General features: G+C 37.3%; 1 long non-coding RNA gene across 4 annotated transcripts in view; it reads right to left on the reverse strand.

The window, feature by feature from the left end:
* Window positions 1-15771, reverse strand: part of LOC104150972 (uncharacterized) — a 257069-nt gene that overhangs the window by 108911 nt on the left and 132387 nt on the right. The gene's annotated exons all lie outside the window — the stretch shown is intronic.

Raw genomic sequence — 15771 nt, forward strand, 5'->3', positions numbered from 1 at the left:
AAACTTTTGCTGTGCGCTCCCCAGTGCAGCTCTATATATTATATTACTGAACTGCTCATAGAAAAGAGAAAGTACATTTCCAGGCTTTAGAAAAAGTACACTAAATAGATCATTTTCTTTTTATAAACAATCAATTTTGCAGCAAGCTTTGGAAGAAAGATGATTTAGTTCAGCTTTAGAGTCAGAGCAAAAAATTACTGTCAACTTTAAAGAGAATCATGCTGGCTCCTTTATGTCAGGATGAATTTGACCTAATAATGGCCATTAATTTCAAGGCACTAACCACCTTGTAACTTGATTTTTGGTCTGTACTATGACAGGGTATTACATTATCTATATCTAGGGTTAGAATGCATCCACAAACCTTTTTCACAAGCTATTTAAGGCTTCATAGAAATTTATGGTATGATTTATCCTTTATTTCAAAATATTGAGGAAGAGCTGAAAACATACAGAGTGGAAAAAAGCTATGAATATGAAAATAAAGAAGAGGCAGATATTTTTTCTGTTGCAGACAGTAGGAAATATGTGAGAAAAAGAGGAGGATGAAACCATGAATTTTCAAAACTCTGAATAAAAAAAGTTTGCATCAGCATTTTCACCAAAATCTTACATTTTGTCAGGAAAATTTTCTGGCTGGTAAGTTCGGCTGTTTTTAAATGCACAAATACTACAATAAAGGAGCCATATAAATATGTAAAGTATTTTTTTAATCTCACTCTCATATATGCATAACCTTTACTCAAGTGCCAGTCAAAATCAAAAGCACACTAAATCTGAAGTTGCATTCTTTCCATCCGCTTTTTCAAGCATTAGATCTTTCTAATTTATCTGAGGCATTTCTAAGGTATCTACTGCTGTGGTGTTTAAGTGCCAATATCTGATGTTTCCTTCTGCTGTAAATTGATTCTTTGTACCCTGTCAGATGTGCGAACCTTCCTACTGTGTATCTAAATACACTGAGAATGTGTGCGAGAGCTTATAACTATCACAAGTAGCAGAGAATGTCCTTATTAAGTCTCAATCACTTGCAGAAGGCAGGGGGTTAGAAAGCAAATGGATGACTCCCTTTTTTCTTCTGTTGTCTCTGTTTCCCATCTCAGCTAAAGTCACCCGGGTGAAAATTAGATGGGGGACCTCTGCTCAGCCCCGAGAAAGCTCACACTGTCTAGATCAAATAAGAAAAGGCATGCTTTGCTTTACTTTAACCTTGTGCTCGTATTTGTCTCTCACTTTCTTGCTAGCTTCATTTTATGAAGCCAGTTTTCATTACATTTGAAAAATGTGTGGTTTTGGAAGGACCTTGGTTAGCTGGGTCCTCATTTGAAGGAGAGGTTTCTTTTCTTTCAGTTACTCTTTTTTACGATTGATTTTGCTAACTGAAATGTTAGCAATACTGGGAAAGCGTTGCTATATAGCTATGACAGTACTCTGCAACCCTCAGTCATGAACAGTCATTTCTTCTGCTCAGTAAGAGCAACATTTTACGCTAACAAGAAATTATAATTTCTGAATGTTAAATTCAAGCCAAGTTAATTAATTCTGCTATCCCCTGTTACTGACACAGTGACAATGCTTAATTCTCAAGACTAATATACGCAGCCCAGTTTTAGAGGCTGCTACTGAATACACAGTTACGTGGTAAACACGGTTGATTTATTTTGTTGGACGGCCTCTGAGTACATGGTTATTAAACTACAAACAACAAAACTGAGTTGTTACTAACCAATGATTTGGAAAGGAGGAATTGTTAAAACATTGTTTGTCGTTAGCAAAACTCCATCAGGGTTAAGGCACTGTAAACAAGATTATTCTGTATACAATAACAACAATGTTATGGTCACAATAAATATGCTTGACATGATAAGCATTGTGAGGTTTTGTCAATATAAATTATGTATGGGCAACAGTTGTGTTAGGTCTGTTTCTGGAGAAAGTGTTTGTTCTAAAATAGAGACAGTTTGTTTTTCCTGCTATGAAACTCATGAAACTTCAGGAATGTGAAGGGCATTGCACGCAAGGCTCCATTCCTAGTAAATCAGTATTTGGGCCTCTGCACTGCAGATTCACAGCTTTTAAGACTTATTAGGAACAAGCAAGTTTTTCAGCTGGTCTCTTGCTCCCTGTGTTGGCACGACCCGGGAGCGTGTAGGTAACACAGTATTCAACACTGAGATGAGGAAAAGCTGCCACTGCCTAGCAGGAATGGCCACTTTCCCTGGGAACAGCAATAACTGGCTGAGAAGGTACAATACTACTCATTTTTAAAGGACACTTATTACAAACCAGAAACTTATGATGAAAGGCAAACAGTGGACAAATGAAAAAATCCTTATTCACAAAGAAACGCTTATGTTTTGAAAGTGACAAAACTGAAGATAAACCTGAAACATGCAAAAATTCAGAAAATTACACTTTTCTGTGGATAAAAGAAGCAGTAAAGAATGGACACGATATCACCTTTGGCTCTGACTCTGCTAGCCATAATGTTTTTCCTTTGTTTCCAGAGTCAACACTGTACTGAGGTGAACTTAAGTTCTTGTCTGAATATTCGTATCCATCACATACTGGAAAAACAGATCTCAATAGATTTCAAAAGGTTTCAAACATATAGGATAGCGCATTACCAGAAAGCAGACTAGAAAATAACGTGAAGGTTAAAAGAAGCATTGGAACTCAGTCCTACCCGGTGACAGTACTGCGGTTTATATCCAGCTAAACACTTAAGCTCAGGTTTCTTGTCTTGTAATTGACATAGCAAGAAGCCCAACTTATGCATTAGGATCCAACGATGCAAAAACAGAACAAAAAGACACCCTGACCAATCCAAATTTAATCCTACATATATGACTTGGCATGAATCTACAGATTAGAAAACTCTTCCTGGTTTTGACTACTAATATCTGTGGACCCAGTAAAAAGCCTATCTGTGTTTCTGCATCTTTCTAGGTATTTTTATTGTACACCTAGTGAAGAGTGCTGCATTTATTTTTTGATCTAAAGTATATTTCTGGATGTGCATAGGTCTGCATGGCAATGTGCATCTCTAGAGGAGTTCACGTACATACATGCACGAGTTGTTTTGGGTTTGCATATTGATACATCCGTGATTAGAATTACTTAAAAAAACTTAAAAAAATACACAAAATTATTATAGTTTATCCTAATGAATATTTATCTTTTCTGAAATGCACAATTTGACCAACTTCTTCTTTCTGCAATTTCTCTAAAGATATAAATAGTTGCACTCAGTAAGCTACAATAACATCAAATACATCTGGAATCAGAAGATATTTAAAAGTCAATAGAATACATACCTGTCCAAGCAGAAAGGCAAGTTCCTGACTTCTCAGCTGCATAGAGGATGTTAGTCATGCAGCCAGCTTTAAATGGATATTCATTCACATTTTCAACCCTGAAGGAATATTGCCAGGCAGATGCTCTGAACAAGGGAATTGCTCATTTACATGGCAACATCAAAATTTAAAGAAAAAAGTAGTTATTTTCATATGTAATACTCAATATCAACTTTGATTAAAATTGATCTCCATTTAAATTATTTAAATAAGGTAGCTCCTCTTTGATCATGAGTGCTCATTTCCAGAGTGAAGACTGTTCATTCCAGTCTTGATGCCCTAATTAAAGATGATAGCCTAAATTAGCATTCAGCTACTTATTACGTTTGTCACACTTTAAGCAAAAATGTCTCTCTTTTTAAACTACCATGACCTCTCACCCTTACGGTTAGGAATTCTCACAGAAGTACAGAAAAACAGCGTGGATAAACTAGAGATTATTTCTACCTGAAGACCTCAGCATTTGTATGAAAAGCAGTGGTAATACCAAAACAGGGATGGTAATATTTATTTTTAAAACCCTAAGTGCAAGAGCACAGGGACCTCCACAACAGAACCGACTAAGTTTACAGACTATCTGTTAGATGTGCACTGCTAGTAGTCAGTTTTCCTGGGAAGTTTTCTCAAGAGTTCAGCTGGGACTGGTTGTTATGTCCTACTGACGCTTATGTCACCTACTTCTGAACAGTTAATAGATCCTGAGGGAGACAGCCCTCTGTCAGACTCCTTAGCTCCTAGTGCTTACTGAACAACAAGCCCTGGTTCCAGAAGTAAAATGAAAATATACAGCGCTGATAATGGTGCAGATAAAAGTCTCACTGAAGAAGGCTTAAACCAGCCATTCACTGTTAAACGTGCAAGTCCTGAGCAGCACAGAATGGGATTTATTCCTAAAAAAAGACCTGATTTTGAAATACTTGACATCAAATCATTTTCAGTTAATGTAGGTAGACTATCAAGCTGATATCAAGCAAACAAGAATTTGAAGGCAATTGCAGTCACCACAGAAATACGACTTATAAATGATATGCTAAAACACCATGTAAGGCTGTTTAATCGTTGCTTGCTGAATCAATCTGACGGACATAGGCAAGGACATAAATAAGTCCTCTCCCTTTGAGTGGTGCAGCCTCATGGTCTAAGTTTAGGCACCTCAATAGAATAAGATCTGGGAGCTCATTCTGTCAGTGCTTGTACTGTAAGTGTTGTATAAAGGACTACAGTTTCCAGTAGCGTCAATTTAGAAAGTTATCAGACTACTAAATTTACAAAAAGAAAGACTAAAAAAAAAAAATAAGTTGTGGAGGCCCAAACTGGAAAACACAAAAGAACAGGAATATGTCTCCAACTGAAAAAGAAAGCTGGAAGAATGCACTACTGCCCAGTCTTGAACCACTTAATCAGGTAACTGGTACTTTTTAATTCTGTGAGCTAAAGAAAAGAATTATGTTTTCAGAAGGAAAGCCAGAAGGGTATTAGCCACTCTTTCCTCGCAGTAAATGTGGGGAAATGATTCTCATGCTGTGAAAATCTTGCTTGGTTTTTTCTCTGAAAGGAAGTAGAGAAACAAAATGCCCTGTAGCTAATATCTAATCAACTAATGAGAAATATTTGAAAGGCATGTATTTGTGTTTGTTACACAAAGCCTCATCATAAATAATGAATCCGCAGCTTTTATTTTAATAACACCAACCACAAGACCTTTCTGCTGTTCAAATCTCTTTCAGGATAAGGGACTGAAAGTTTTTATGCTTCTTAGGTTTATGTAGAGAAATTAGGATTTAAGCTTTAAATAGTATTCATCATATACACTACAGCTTTAATATATTTAAAAAATAAATACAAAACTGTTACATGATTGTATACACATTGCCCACACCCCTGCATAACAGTCCAAACATTCAGCCATTAGCTCTGTAGGACAAAGCTAAACGTAGATTCTCCCTTACCTCCTGACATCTTTGGAGTGTGAGAGTTACATTCTGTTTAATCTCTTCTGTAGACAGCAGAACAATAGCCATGATGCAACAGGTGACAATACATTTTTTGAATATTCAGGGGAAATACCAAATGACAAACTACACTAGCTGATATTAATTCTATCTCTGATTTGGAGTCAAAGAGTGGCGAGTGTAAAACAACAATGCCTGTAAATAAACAGCCAAATTCTGCCCCCATCTCAATTTTACTCCATCCCTGAATAAAATTGGATGATACTGCACACCATATAAATAATGTCAGAATTTGGCTTTGCATTAATACCTAGAATACCCTCACAGACAGGAGTAGGGGAGTGTGGAGTCCTTGGAGTCCTTACTCCAGCTATCTTTCAGGTGTAACACTGGAAGAGACTAAGAGTAGCACACATTCCTGCTAGGAAGACCTTTATTATACTGGCAATATTTCATCGCACTATATTAATGTTAATCTTACTGATCAAATTGCCAAGCTGACTTCAATTGGCAGTTGTATTCGCAATTATTCATCATCTCTCATTAGCATTAGATATGAAAGCTACTGATGCAGCAAGACTTTAAAAATGTATTAGCAAAAAAGTAATTTTAATATGTTCTTATGAAAGGTTGCTAATTTAATACAGTGGGCTCATCCAGAAGAAATTTGGCATAGGATATCTGAATTTTCCGAACCCTGATACCATACAGAAATTCATAAAATCCAATAGTGAAGAAAAGATAAAGTACCTAATTAGAAGTTATTACAGCAGACAGATCTTATATGAATTGTACGTCATCTTTGATGTTTGAAAGCCCAGATGTGCTCTACCATGGCTGTATTTATAGATCTCATTTACTTCCCTGGCATTCACCCAGTAAGAACAGCACTCAATAGGAGAGACTTGTTCCAGAGAAGGGTAACTTTATCCTATAAGTTAGGATACATAACGTGGCCACAGAGAAGCACTGGATTCAGCTCTCGGGCAATGCTTCGTCTTCAATCAGTGCTATCCAGTTTTGGAGTTTATCTAAGAAAGGCCATGTCACACCAGCTTTACACCAAAGTGAGTAGCTCGTTACTGATCCTGAAATTAGATGCTCTCACCACACAGATGAAATCAAGCACTGTCTGTATACTAATGATTTTGAGCACTGCAGATTGCTTTGGCTTTGTAAACTCAAAATGAATTTATAGCTCACATGTAAACTAACCCACTAACACCTTCCAATTCCATTTCATTCCATTTTCTGTCTTGGTTAGAAGTGGACACTAAGGATATTTTGCTATTCTGAGCTTTTTTATTTGGAATATAAAGAGTGGCTTTTGATAGATAATCCTTCTTGTAGGCTTTCTGCAGGAGTTTCAGAAAGGAAATATTTTTTGCCTTATTTTCTATAACGTTGACAAGCTGAAATACAGAGCATGTAAACATATTTGGAGCATCTATGGGTTCAAATATTTTGGCTACTGTGATTTGAAGGGAAAAAGAAAATTTGTATCACATAGTCATTTGTCAAGAGAATTAAAAGATGGAAACGCGTAAAAAATCCTACAGGATCAGTAGAAGCTGGCAAGTAATCTGCAAAAGGGATTATCAAGAGGATTAAAAGGAGGAAGCTAATAGCTAACCTGGCTGGTTTAGGAACTGATATAAAAGTTCTACAGCAATAGTTTAATATCTCCATGTGGGAGCCATTATTTCTTCCACAACAAATACTCGTATTTTATATTTACAATGTGCCTCTCCCAAGAAGAAGTCAAGATCAGAAAGAGTGGAGTCCATCATATAGAAGGTGAAATGTCTTGAGGAAACATCACAATAGCTCCCAAATTAGTTCCTGAAGTCTTGAAAAATATAATATTATGATTTCTTGTGCCATGTGTGGAGAACTGAAGTGACAGCTCCACTTCTTAGGCACAGTAGAGTCGTCTGCTATAAAAGTAAAGCTTGTTTGTTTATAAGGGTTTTTCTCAAGGCCAATACTGTGAAACAAGGTCCCAGAGAAGCTAAAGATCACCACAAATTAGACCACCCTCTGTTCTCAGAGTAAAGCACTTTTACCTGTGCCAGCATAAAAAATAGTTCTGTGCAATTTTTTTTTTTAAGCCAACAGCAAAAACTATAATCCTGTGAATACCAAACAGTACAAATATCAAGCTTCCTTATAGGGGAGGAGAAGAGGAAGAATAAACCACAAACAGCAGTTATTAGACACACCATGTAAGGCAGTACTGGAAATTCAGTTAGATGCCTAAGTAGTAAGGAGAATAGAACAGAACAGAACAGAATAGAACAGGAATCCCCTCAAAAGGTAAGTTCAAGCACCCTAGTATGTTTGCCCTATTTAAAATCCTAGAGCATTTAAAACTTCTAATACTTCATTAAAATGCACCAGCTTTTCTCCAGTTTTAATCCTTACCTATATATATCTGTGGCTTTTAATCCTTCACTAATCTTTCTTCATCAGTAATTAAATGAAGAGGGAGAAAGGTACTTTAGCTGTTGGTTCTTCCCCTTCTACGGCCATTGTCAGCTGTCAGAAAACATGTAATAGGATGACTTGTTAAAATTCATTGTTGTAACGTAACTTCAGTTTACTATTGGTGAAAGTGGCATGTCATCTGCCTTGAGATTAAGGCATAAAATTTCAAGCACAGAGCTTACATGCTTTCTCCGTAAATTTATTTTCCATCGGCTATTCAGTCTTTAACTTCTTTTTACGCTGCCAGAAAGCAAGCCAGTGGACAACAGAGGTAAAGTCAATAACTCACAAGTGGACAGAAGTGAATATCATTACTTGACTTCAGTTGAATATCATATTTCTATTTGCACTGCAGTTCTACTTTCATTTCAAATCTGAACTCTTCAGCTAAAAATATATCTATGGGGTAAATTTGGAATTAGCCTGTTTAAAGATCTAGACTTAATTAAGCATTAGTGCGGATTTACTAGCTTTGTTCAGACACAAACGGTACCACTTTACGGAACAGTATTCCTTACCCTGGGACAATGATCTTTAATTGAATTAGTCAAAGCTACTAAAGCAGATGAAAAATGAAATCATAACAACAGAGGCATGTAACAACGGGAATGCCTAGCCATGCCCAGGAGAGAAAGAGAGAATGTGAAATTGATAGCTGGGTTATACCTGGCTTTATCACCAGTGAATGTGGTTTGAACGGGGAGAAAAAGATTCACAAGCTTCATATAAAAGTGACCATTAGTAGCCCTACCAAAACTCCCTCTAGCATTCCTCTGGTGATAAAACACACAAACAGGGCAGAATTATAAAGGGGCTGTTCCTTTTCCTCTTTAGCAAGCAGAGCTGCCCAGTAGCTGAGACAGAAGCATAGCACAGTGTTGTTCTGCGCGACAGACAACAGGATCCCTGACAAGACATAGTGTCTCCCTGAAATGGCTTGGTGTAGTGAGGCATCACATTGCCCTTTACTATTACACATTATGCAGTCTTGCTGTAAACTTGAGTATTCGGGACCAAAAGTCTTACTGCTTCACTCAGTGTGTTTGTGACAGGAAAATACGATCATATTGTAAAAATGTGGTTGTATTTTAAATATGATAAAATGTGAACTATGTTAATGTGAACATGTAACTATGTTAACGTGAACTTTGACACCAGATTGCCAGAAAGTTTCCATGCAGAGATGAGTGTTTTCCTGAGATACTAAAACCGGAGGCATTTCAGCCTACAAATAATTTTGTTGGGGGTGTGCATGTGCTAAAACTCTGTATCGAGCTTGGAGAGACTCTTGTCATTGAACCAAGAAGAGAACACACCATTTTCCTGAAGACAAAGATAAAATCTTCAAGGTGCGATTCTGTTAATTCAAGGTTACCGTCAATCTGAAGATGCTTTCTTTTCACACTACACATTTAGGGGTGGTAGGATTTTAAAACTCTTCTAATTTGTGTGTTCTTTCTCTGTTTTCTCATATACCAATAAATGGTTCATTCTGCTTACGCTAAACACAATTCTCTCAAACAGAACTTTTAAAACTGAGGTAAAGTCTAGCCAATACACAGGAAGGCTAATGAAACCTCAGCGCTGGAAAACAGTAGAGCAAGGTGAAGCTAGCTAACTGCGCTAGCCGAAGACAGCCTCCTTAGACTTGGTATAGAAGAAGGTGGAACAGGGAAGGATCTGATCACTGCCATCGCTGCCCAGTAAGAAAAATAACAGAGGATCTGGTTCCTGTTCTATGGAAAAGCTTGCACAGAAGTCATGAGTATCATGAATAATACAATTTTTGTAACAAAATAATGAATTAATCGCAGTGGCATTACAGGCCAAACCATAGAAATCCAATGCCTGAGGACTACCCACCCAAAGGCCAGAGGGTCAGGATCCTTGCTTATTTTTCATTGAAACCCCTAATTGTTGCACGCCTTTCTGTTTAGAGGCTCAGCTTTAACAGGGGAGCTGGGAAGTCGCTTTTGTGCTAGTCCAACCCAGAGCCTGCTGTTTAAAACACTCTCCAAAGATTCAAAGACTGGGAATCCTATTCCTCCCCTGCTCTCCCACAAGAGGATGACAGAGAGCTAAGCTGCCTCTATGAGGCCTCTAACTAGATTATCATAGAAAATCAGGAGAACTCAGTCTCCCTCTCCAGCTATGAAGGTGACAATGACTGCTATACTTGGTGCTCAGGAGTCTGCACATATCAGATTGTCCTGAATACGTTTAACAGATAAAATGAGATTATGGTGCTTCCTTGCCCTATCTCCACAGCAGTTTAAGCACTGCCTAATCAGTGAAGCATTTCTGAACTCGTACGCCTGGTTGTCCTTAGGTAAGCAGGGACATTGATTAATTTCAGGAGCCTAGGTGGTGCTGGAAAACAGGCTTTATGAATATCTCTCTAACTGTTAGACATCCATGCCAATGTCATTTCAATTCAGGAAAATGTGGGAAGCTTGAGTCTTATCTATTGTATTTTTTGCAAGAAGGGAGGCAAATGACAGGCTAGAGCTGTTATGAACTTGCTGCTATTTTGGAAGCTACTACTCATCAACAAACAGTTGGATGCAATGTGTTAAAAATAACAATGAGGCCAGAAACGATGGCAGGTTTTAATCGGGAAACGAAACATAAAAAATGGTGCTAAAGTTACCTATTATCTTCCTAGGAACAACACTGAAAGGCTCAGCTGAAACTTTAACAAACTCAAAACTTTGATAAAGCATATTCCAATTATCCCACACTGCACACATTTTATAATAGCAATATAATTTAATTTAAATGTCATGAGACAACTATTCAGACCCCATAAAGGATGGGAGCAATTTAGCTGTAGCTCAAACTTTGCAATACTGAAGAGTCATGATCATCCTGTGCAAATTTACATTCATTTATGCGTTATAGCTTCATTTTTGTGTAGGCCCAACAAGCAGTAATTACAAAATGTATGAACACCAAAATGAAAATTTATCATCACAAAATAGAAATAGATAGCAAATATTTAGGAATTTAGGAGTTATAACAATGCGATGAATTAAAATTTGATACTAATAACCAACATTTCTTGTTGCTGCAAGGTGTTTATTTATATACTATCTAGCAAGCAAGCAAAAGGATCAAATATTTCTGGCCTATACTTCAAAAATTCACTTTATAAGTGTTTCACCAGAACTGTATTGACATTTAGATGTGAAGCGCTCAGACGTTCCTTTCCCCCGTCAGAGAACACTGCAGGTATGTAGATATTTAGATTCTTTCATGATTCACCAGACCAAAGCAGCACTTATAAAGTCACCAATGAGTCAAAATAATGATCTACAAGGTTTATACTAAACAGATGTTTCAGTTTCTATAGCCAACAGACAAAAGTATAGTCTAATCAGTTGGAATGTGATCCAGTGTGGGGTGACCCTGGCTTCAGCCAAAAAAAGAAAGCCCCAGCAGAATCACCTCAACCTGTAGTCAGTGATCAACCTTGACCTCTGATAGAAGGACTTGAGAGAAATCACCTAACATACATTGCATCAATTTACCTAATGAGTTTCCATGAAATTGGGCTAAGCTAGTTTACCTTTTATAGAAAGAACACGTATTCCATCAATAAAAAATACATAAGAAGCAGCTCGAATCTGTTAATATGGGTAAGTTTGCCAGTCAGCACAGTTACCTCATTATCTTTGACTCCAGTACTATTCCAGTACTACAGCTGAGCTAATTACTACTCTGGAAGCTATTTCTGTGTTCATGTTTCAGTAGAGCAACACTGCTAAGTTAAAGTAAGGCTTCCTGACATTCCTAGAGAAAACAATATTCTTTGGGAATGAGCCACCTGCAGGTTTCAAAACAACAAAGGACATCAAATTCTGCTAATCGTTGCGCTTCCTAGCCTTGCTATTCACTGCCATGCGACTGCAGCCATACCCACCAGAAGTCCAGACAGATACACTAGAAGCCATAAGATTTTATTACTGATCTACTCTCGTTGAGTGATGAGCATGAGTAAGAGCTAGCTGAATAAAAATGGCTGACTAATATAAAGGTAGATACTTAGTTCTCCTTACATGATAAACAGGGACAAAAGGATTAGGTATATTGAATTAAATATGGTATTGAAACTTAAATATTGAGCCTTCCATTACAAATTCTGATTCCTAGACATTTTTGTGTCTGAATGTCAATGTGAAGCATTCAGCATGTTAAAACTGACGGAATTTTGTTGATTTCTTTTAAGAGAGTTATAATACATATGGGAATAAAAATCTGAATGGTTTCCAGGGCAATACATACTTTACGGTTTAAAATAAAAACAAAGAATTGCTATCTTCACAGAGAAGCGCTCCCTATTCTGTTGCTGATGCTGATCATTAGGAGATACAGCCAGCAGCCAGAGTCATCTTCAGAAAGACGTTCTGCAAGTGAGAAATGACAAGGAACATGGACTGAAATTGTCTTTTATTGACTGTAAGTGGTGATTCTGGCATTAATGTCAGCTTTTATGAAATGCCAACTCTACAATCAACTATTTCTGGAATTATTTTAGTTGAATAATATGGTTTCCATCACAAAGTACTTTATGTTTGTTACTAACTTTGTTATCTGCCTGTCCCTCGTACAGAAGAAAACAATCAGAAGAGCAGCTCTCTACCTTGGATATTAAGTATGAATTACTGTTTTGTAACAGGCAAAACATCCAAATACACCATTAGCCAGATCACATATCAGACACGCTCCCTAACTAAGCAAAGATATAAGTTCAGAAGAAACAGGGAGAGAGCATTTGGAAAGTGACCTGGAGTTATATCAAAAACCTTCCAAGGAATATAACTTAAAATCACAAGCCAATTTTCATTCTAGAATATTTTCATTAATTAAGAAAATTCATGCACTAAAAATTATTACCTATGAGTGAAATAATCTTCCTTATACGAAGAGCTAGCACAAGAGCTATTCAAAGCGTTAAGCTTCATTTAGCGGACATGTAAACCTTTGCTGTGCTTTAGGATGAAATGCAGCTAGCTAGGATAACTTCCCAATATCAAGAAATACACCGTTTCACCATTTGAGGGGAAAAAAAAAAAAGATTCTACTCATAGGACCCCCTGCTTTATGCTTTTCTTAGCAATTGTATCAAAACTTACAGAAGAAGTTATTAGAAAGCAACTGTTGCTTGCTTGGGCATACGGTTCTACTATGTGTCCTGAGCCATTCTAGAAGTTTATATATAAATACACATACGTTATTCTAGAATGTCCTGGGAGAAAGAACAGAAACAAGGACAGAAAAAAATAACATAACTTACCTGATACTTAGAATACACGTATTGTTATATTATACTTTACAAAATCTCTTTTTGTTTTGAGTAAGTTTCCTGCAATTAGCACATTCGCCCTCTGTGTCCCCCTCCCTTGTCTGTTATGGAGCAGTTAATGGTTCAAGAGTTCTCATTTTCTGCTGAATAAACTAAACTAGACTCCAAATTTAGCTTTCCAATAGAAAGTCAGAATTTCAAGTGGTCATTGAGCTGTGACCTGCTACAAAAAGGATTCTTTGCTCAGTGTTCACGCATTAAAAGCAAGTGCAAGCACAGCCAGCTAATACTCTATGAAACTCTGTTTTACATTCTAGGCCTGATATCTACCTCCGCTGAAAAAATATTACTCTTCAGTTGCCTTCTGTCATAGTTACATGAGGTAGTAAAGTTAAATACAATTGTCATAACTTGTTTACACACTTCACGTTCTATCAACATGTTTACTTTTTGCTTTAATTTTATTAGGTATGTCTTAACTAGCTTGGAAACAAATTCATTTTCCTTTTTGCTTATCAGGATTGTTCTTTTACACCTTACAGTGTATGAGATCTTATTTATACCTTGTAGACAACTTAAATTTCTAAGTCAGTGAACACAGTTCTTGTAACAACAGGCAGTTGTCCTGAAGCTGACTGACCTCATTTTGTGATATTTTGGAGGTCCAGTCTCAGACCGATTAGTTCTTCCTTGCTCACATTCCTCTTCTGTCTTACTTACCAAATTTCAGCAGAGAATACATCACACCAGCCTCTGCCTCCAGGTATTTTTTCTTGCATACACCGGCCTGGCCTATTCATTGCATTTGCAATATTCATCCATCCAGGGCTACTGAATGTAGATTCATCTCCCTGATATATGTCGTTTGTCAGTATTCAACATATACAATTTGCCTGATCTTTAAACTGTCAAGCTTCTAGTTATTGGAGGCTTAGTTCCTTAGTTGTCATAGGTTTTAGCTCTTGATTGATTCATTTTTCTCTATTATTGCTCTCATTACTGTGAGCCGTGATAACGTTGGGATCACAGACCTCATCTTAGGTCAGACCTCATCAAAGGTTACAACAGGTCACCAATAAGACCTTCTGTGGAGCAGTAACTTAACTCAGGCATGACTGGCCATATGTTTTCTTTCCATTTTGCAACTTCCTTTAGTAATAGTAGTGATTTTAACAGCCACCTCAGCTTTATTGTTAGACTGGTGCTGTCATAGTGATGCAGTGACATAACTGAATTCTGTTTTTCTTGCGTAGCTGAGTGGAAAGGGTAAGCGCAGTTCTAATAAGTTTACTACACAAGTGAAAAAGAAACTGCAGAGCAACAACGGCATATGGCAAACATATGAAGTGAGCTCAGTACGTCAAAGAGTATCTCTGTTTTTCTCTTTGCAACAGAATATATGATCTGCAGTTTCTACTGTCCAGCACAATGCTGCAATACGAAATCCAGCATTCACCTTTCTATGAGAAAAAATCTAATCCACAAACTGAGAAAGTAAATCACATAGATTCATTGCAGGCATACAGTCCCACTGCCTGAAAAGACATGGTTTGCAACATGAAACCTTCTCAAAACACTCTACTACTTTTCTATGAGAGTGTTTAGACACGCATTTAACTGTGATAAAGGTGAACAGAAAGTAGTCTACAGCAAAGCTGTGCTTGATGGGGAAACTCTTCCTTTTCTACTTTGCGCTACAAACTACAAAGAATGTTCTGTATTATCTCATTTGCTGCTTGCGCTGCATTTCCTATACGTATTATAGACGCTGACCCAGTCTTAACTCCAGAGTCATGCTTAGCCAGTGGACAGTAATTTCTTGCTTTCTGGATGCAGCTTTCTGCTTCAGCATTTCTCTTTTTCATTATATATTATGATTCAGCAGCTTTTATACAGGATGCTGTCTTTTATTCTCAAATAATGTAAGAGCATAAGCTTTCCTAGAAGTTGTGTGTACGTGGCCGGGGTGGGGGGGGTCAAACTTGTCTACAGTCTTTTCATCGCCTTGTTTGCTGTTGTCTATCTACATTCTGTACAGGTCGTTACCGGCTTGTTCGTAGCCCTGGAGATTCCAAAACAGCGCACAACCTGAGCTGGCTGACATTTTGTGTGTTTCTGTATGTTTGTTCCTTTCTAATAGATTAAAATCTCATTTTCCTGTTCACTTTCCATACTTTGTAGGCAGCACAATCTTGAGGCAGGAAAATCGTTTTTTAAAAATCCCTTTAAAAAGATTAATATAACCTGTAATGTGTAGTGACAGCATTTTGGGCTACTATCACTAGCTTTGTAACAGTGGTTCCTGTTAGCTTATAGCCACTTTCTACTTGAAGAGTAGAAAGGGCTGCCTTTGAGTAAACTATTGAACTCTGAGAAACATGAACTTTAAAACTTTCTCTTTTATCTAAGTACATTTTTCCCCCCCAGTGGTGATTGTGACCATAAGAGAAAGTTACCATCTGTTCCTTTGCTAAAGCAGTGAAGTCACATGTCCCCCTTCATTCATACAATGCTACAGCAAAATGAGAATATAGGCTAGTAGAGTTAATTGCTGAGATGCGTGAAGTTACTCTTACTTATACCGTGGCTTTGTTCAGTAGCCACTCTAAAGAATCATACCTTTGAGATACTGAACAGGCATTGTGAGGGTTTACAAACCTAATGCTTCTTT

This window comes from Struthio camelus, chromosome Z (assembly GCF_040807025.1).
Source record: "Struthio camelus isolate bStrCam1 chromosome Z, bStrCam1.hap1, whole genome shotgun sequence".
NCBI lineage: Eukaryota > Metazoa > Chordata > Aves > Struthioniformes > Struthionidae > Struthio > Struthio camelus.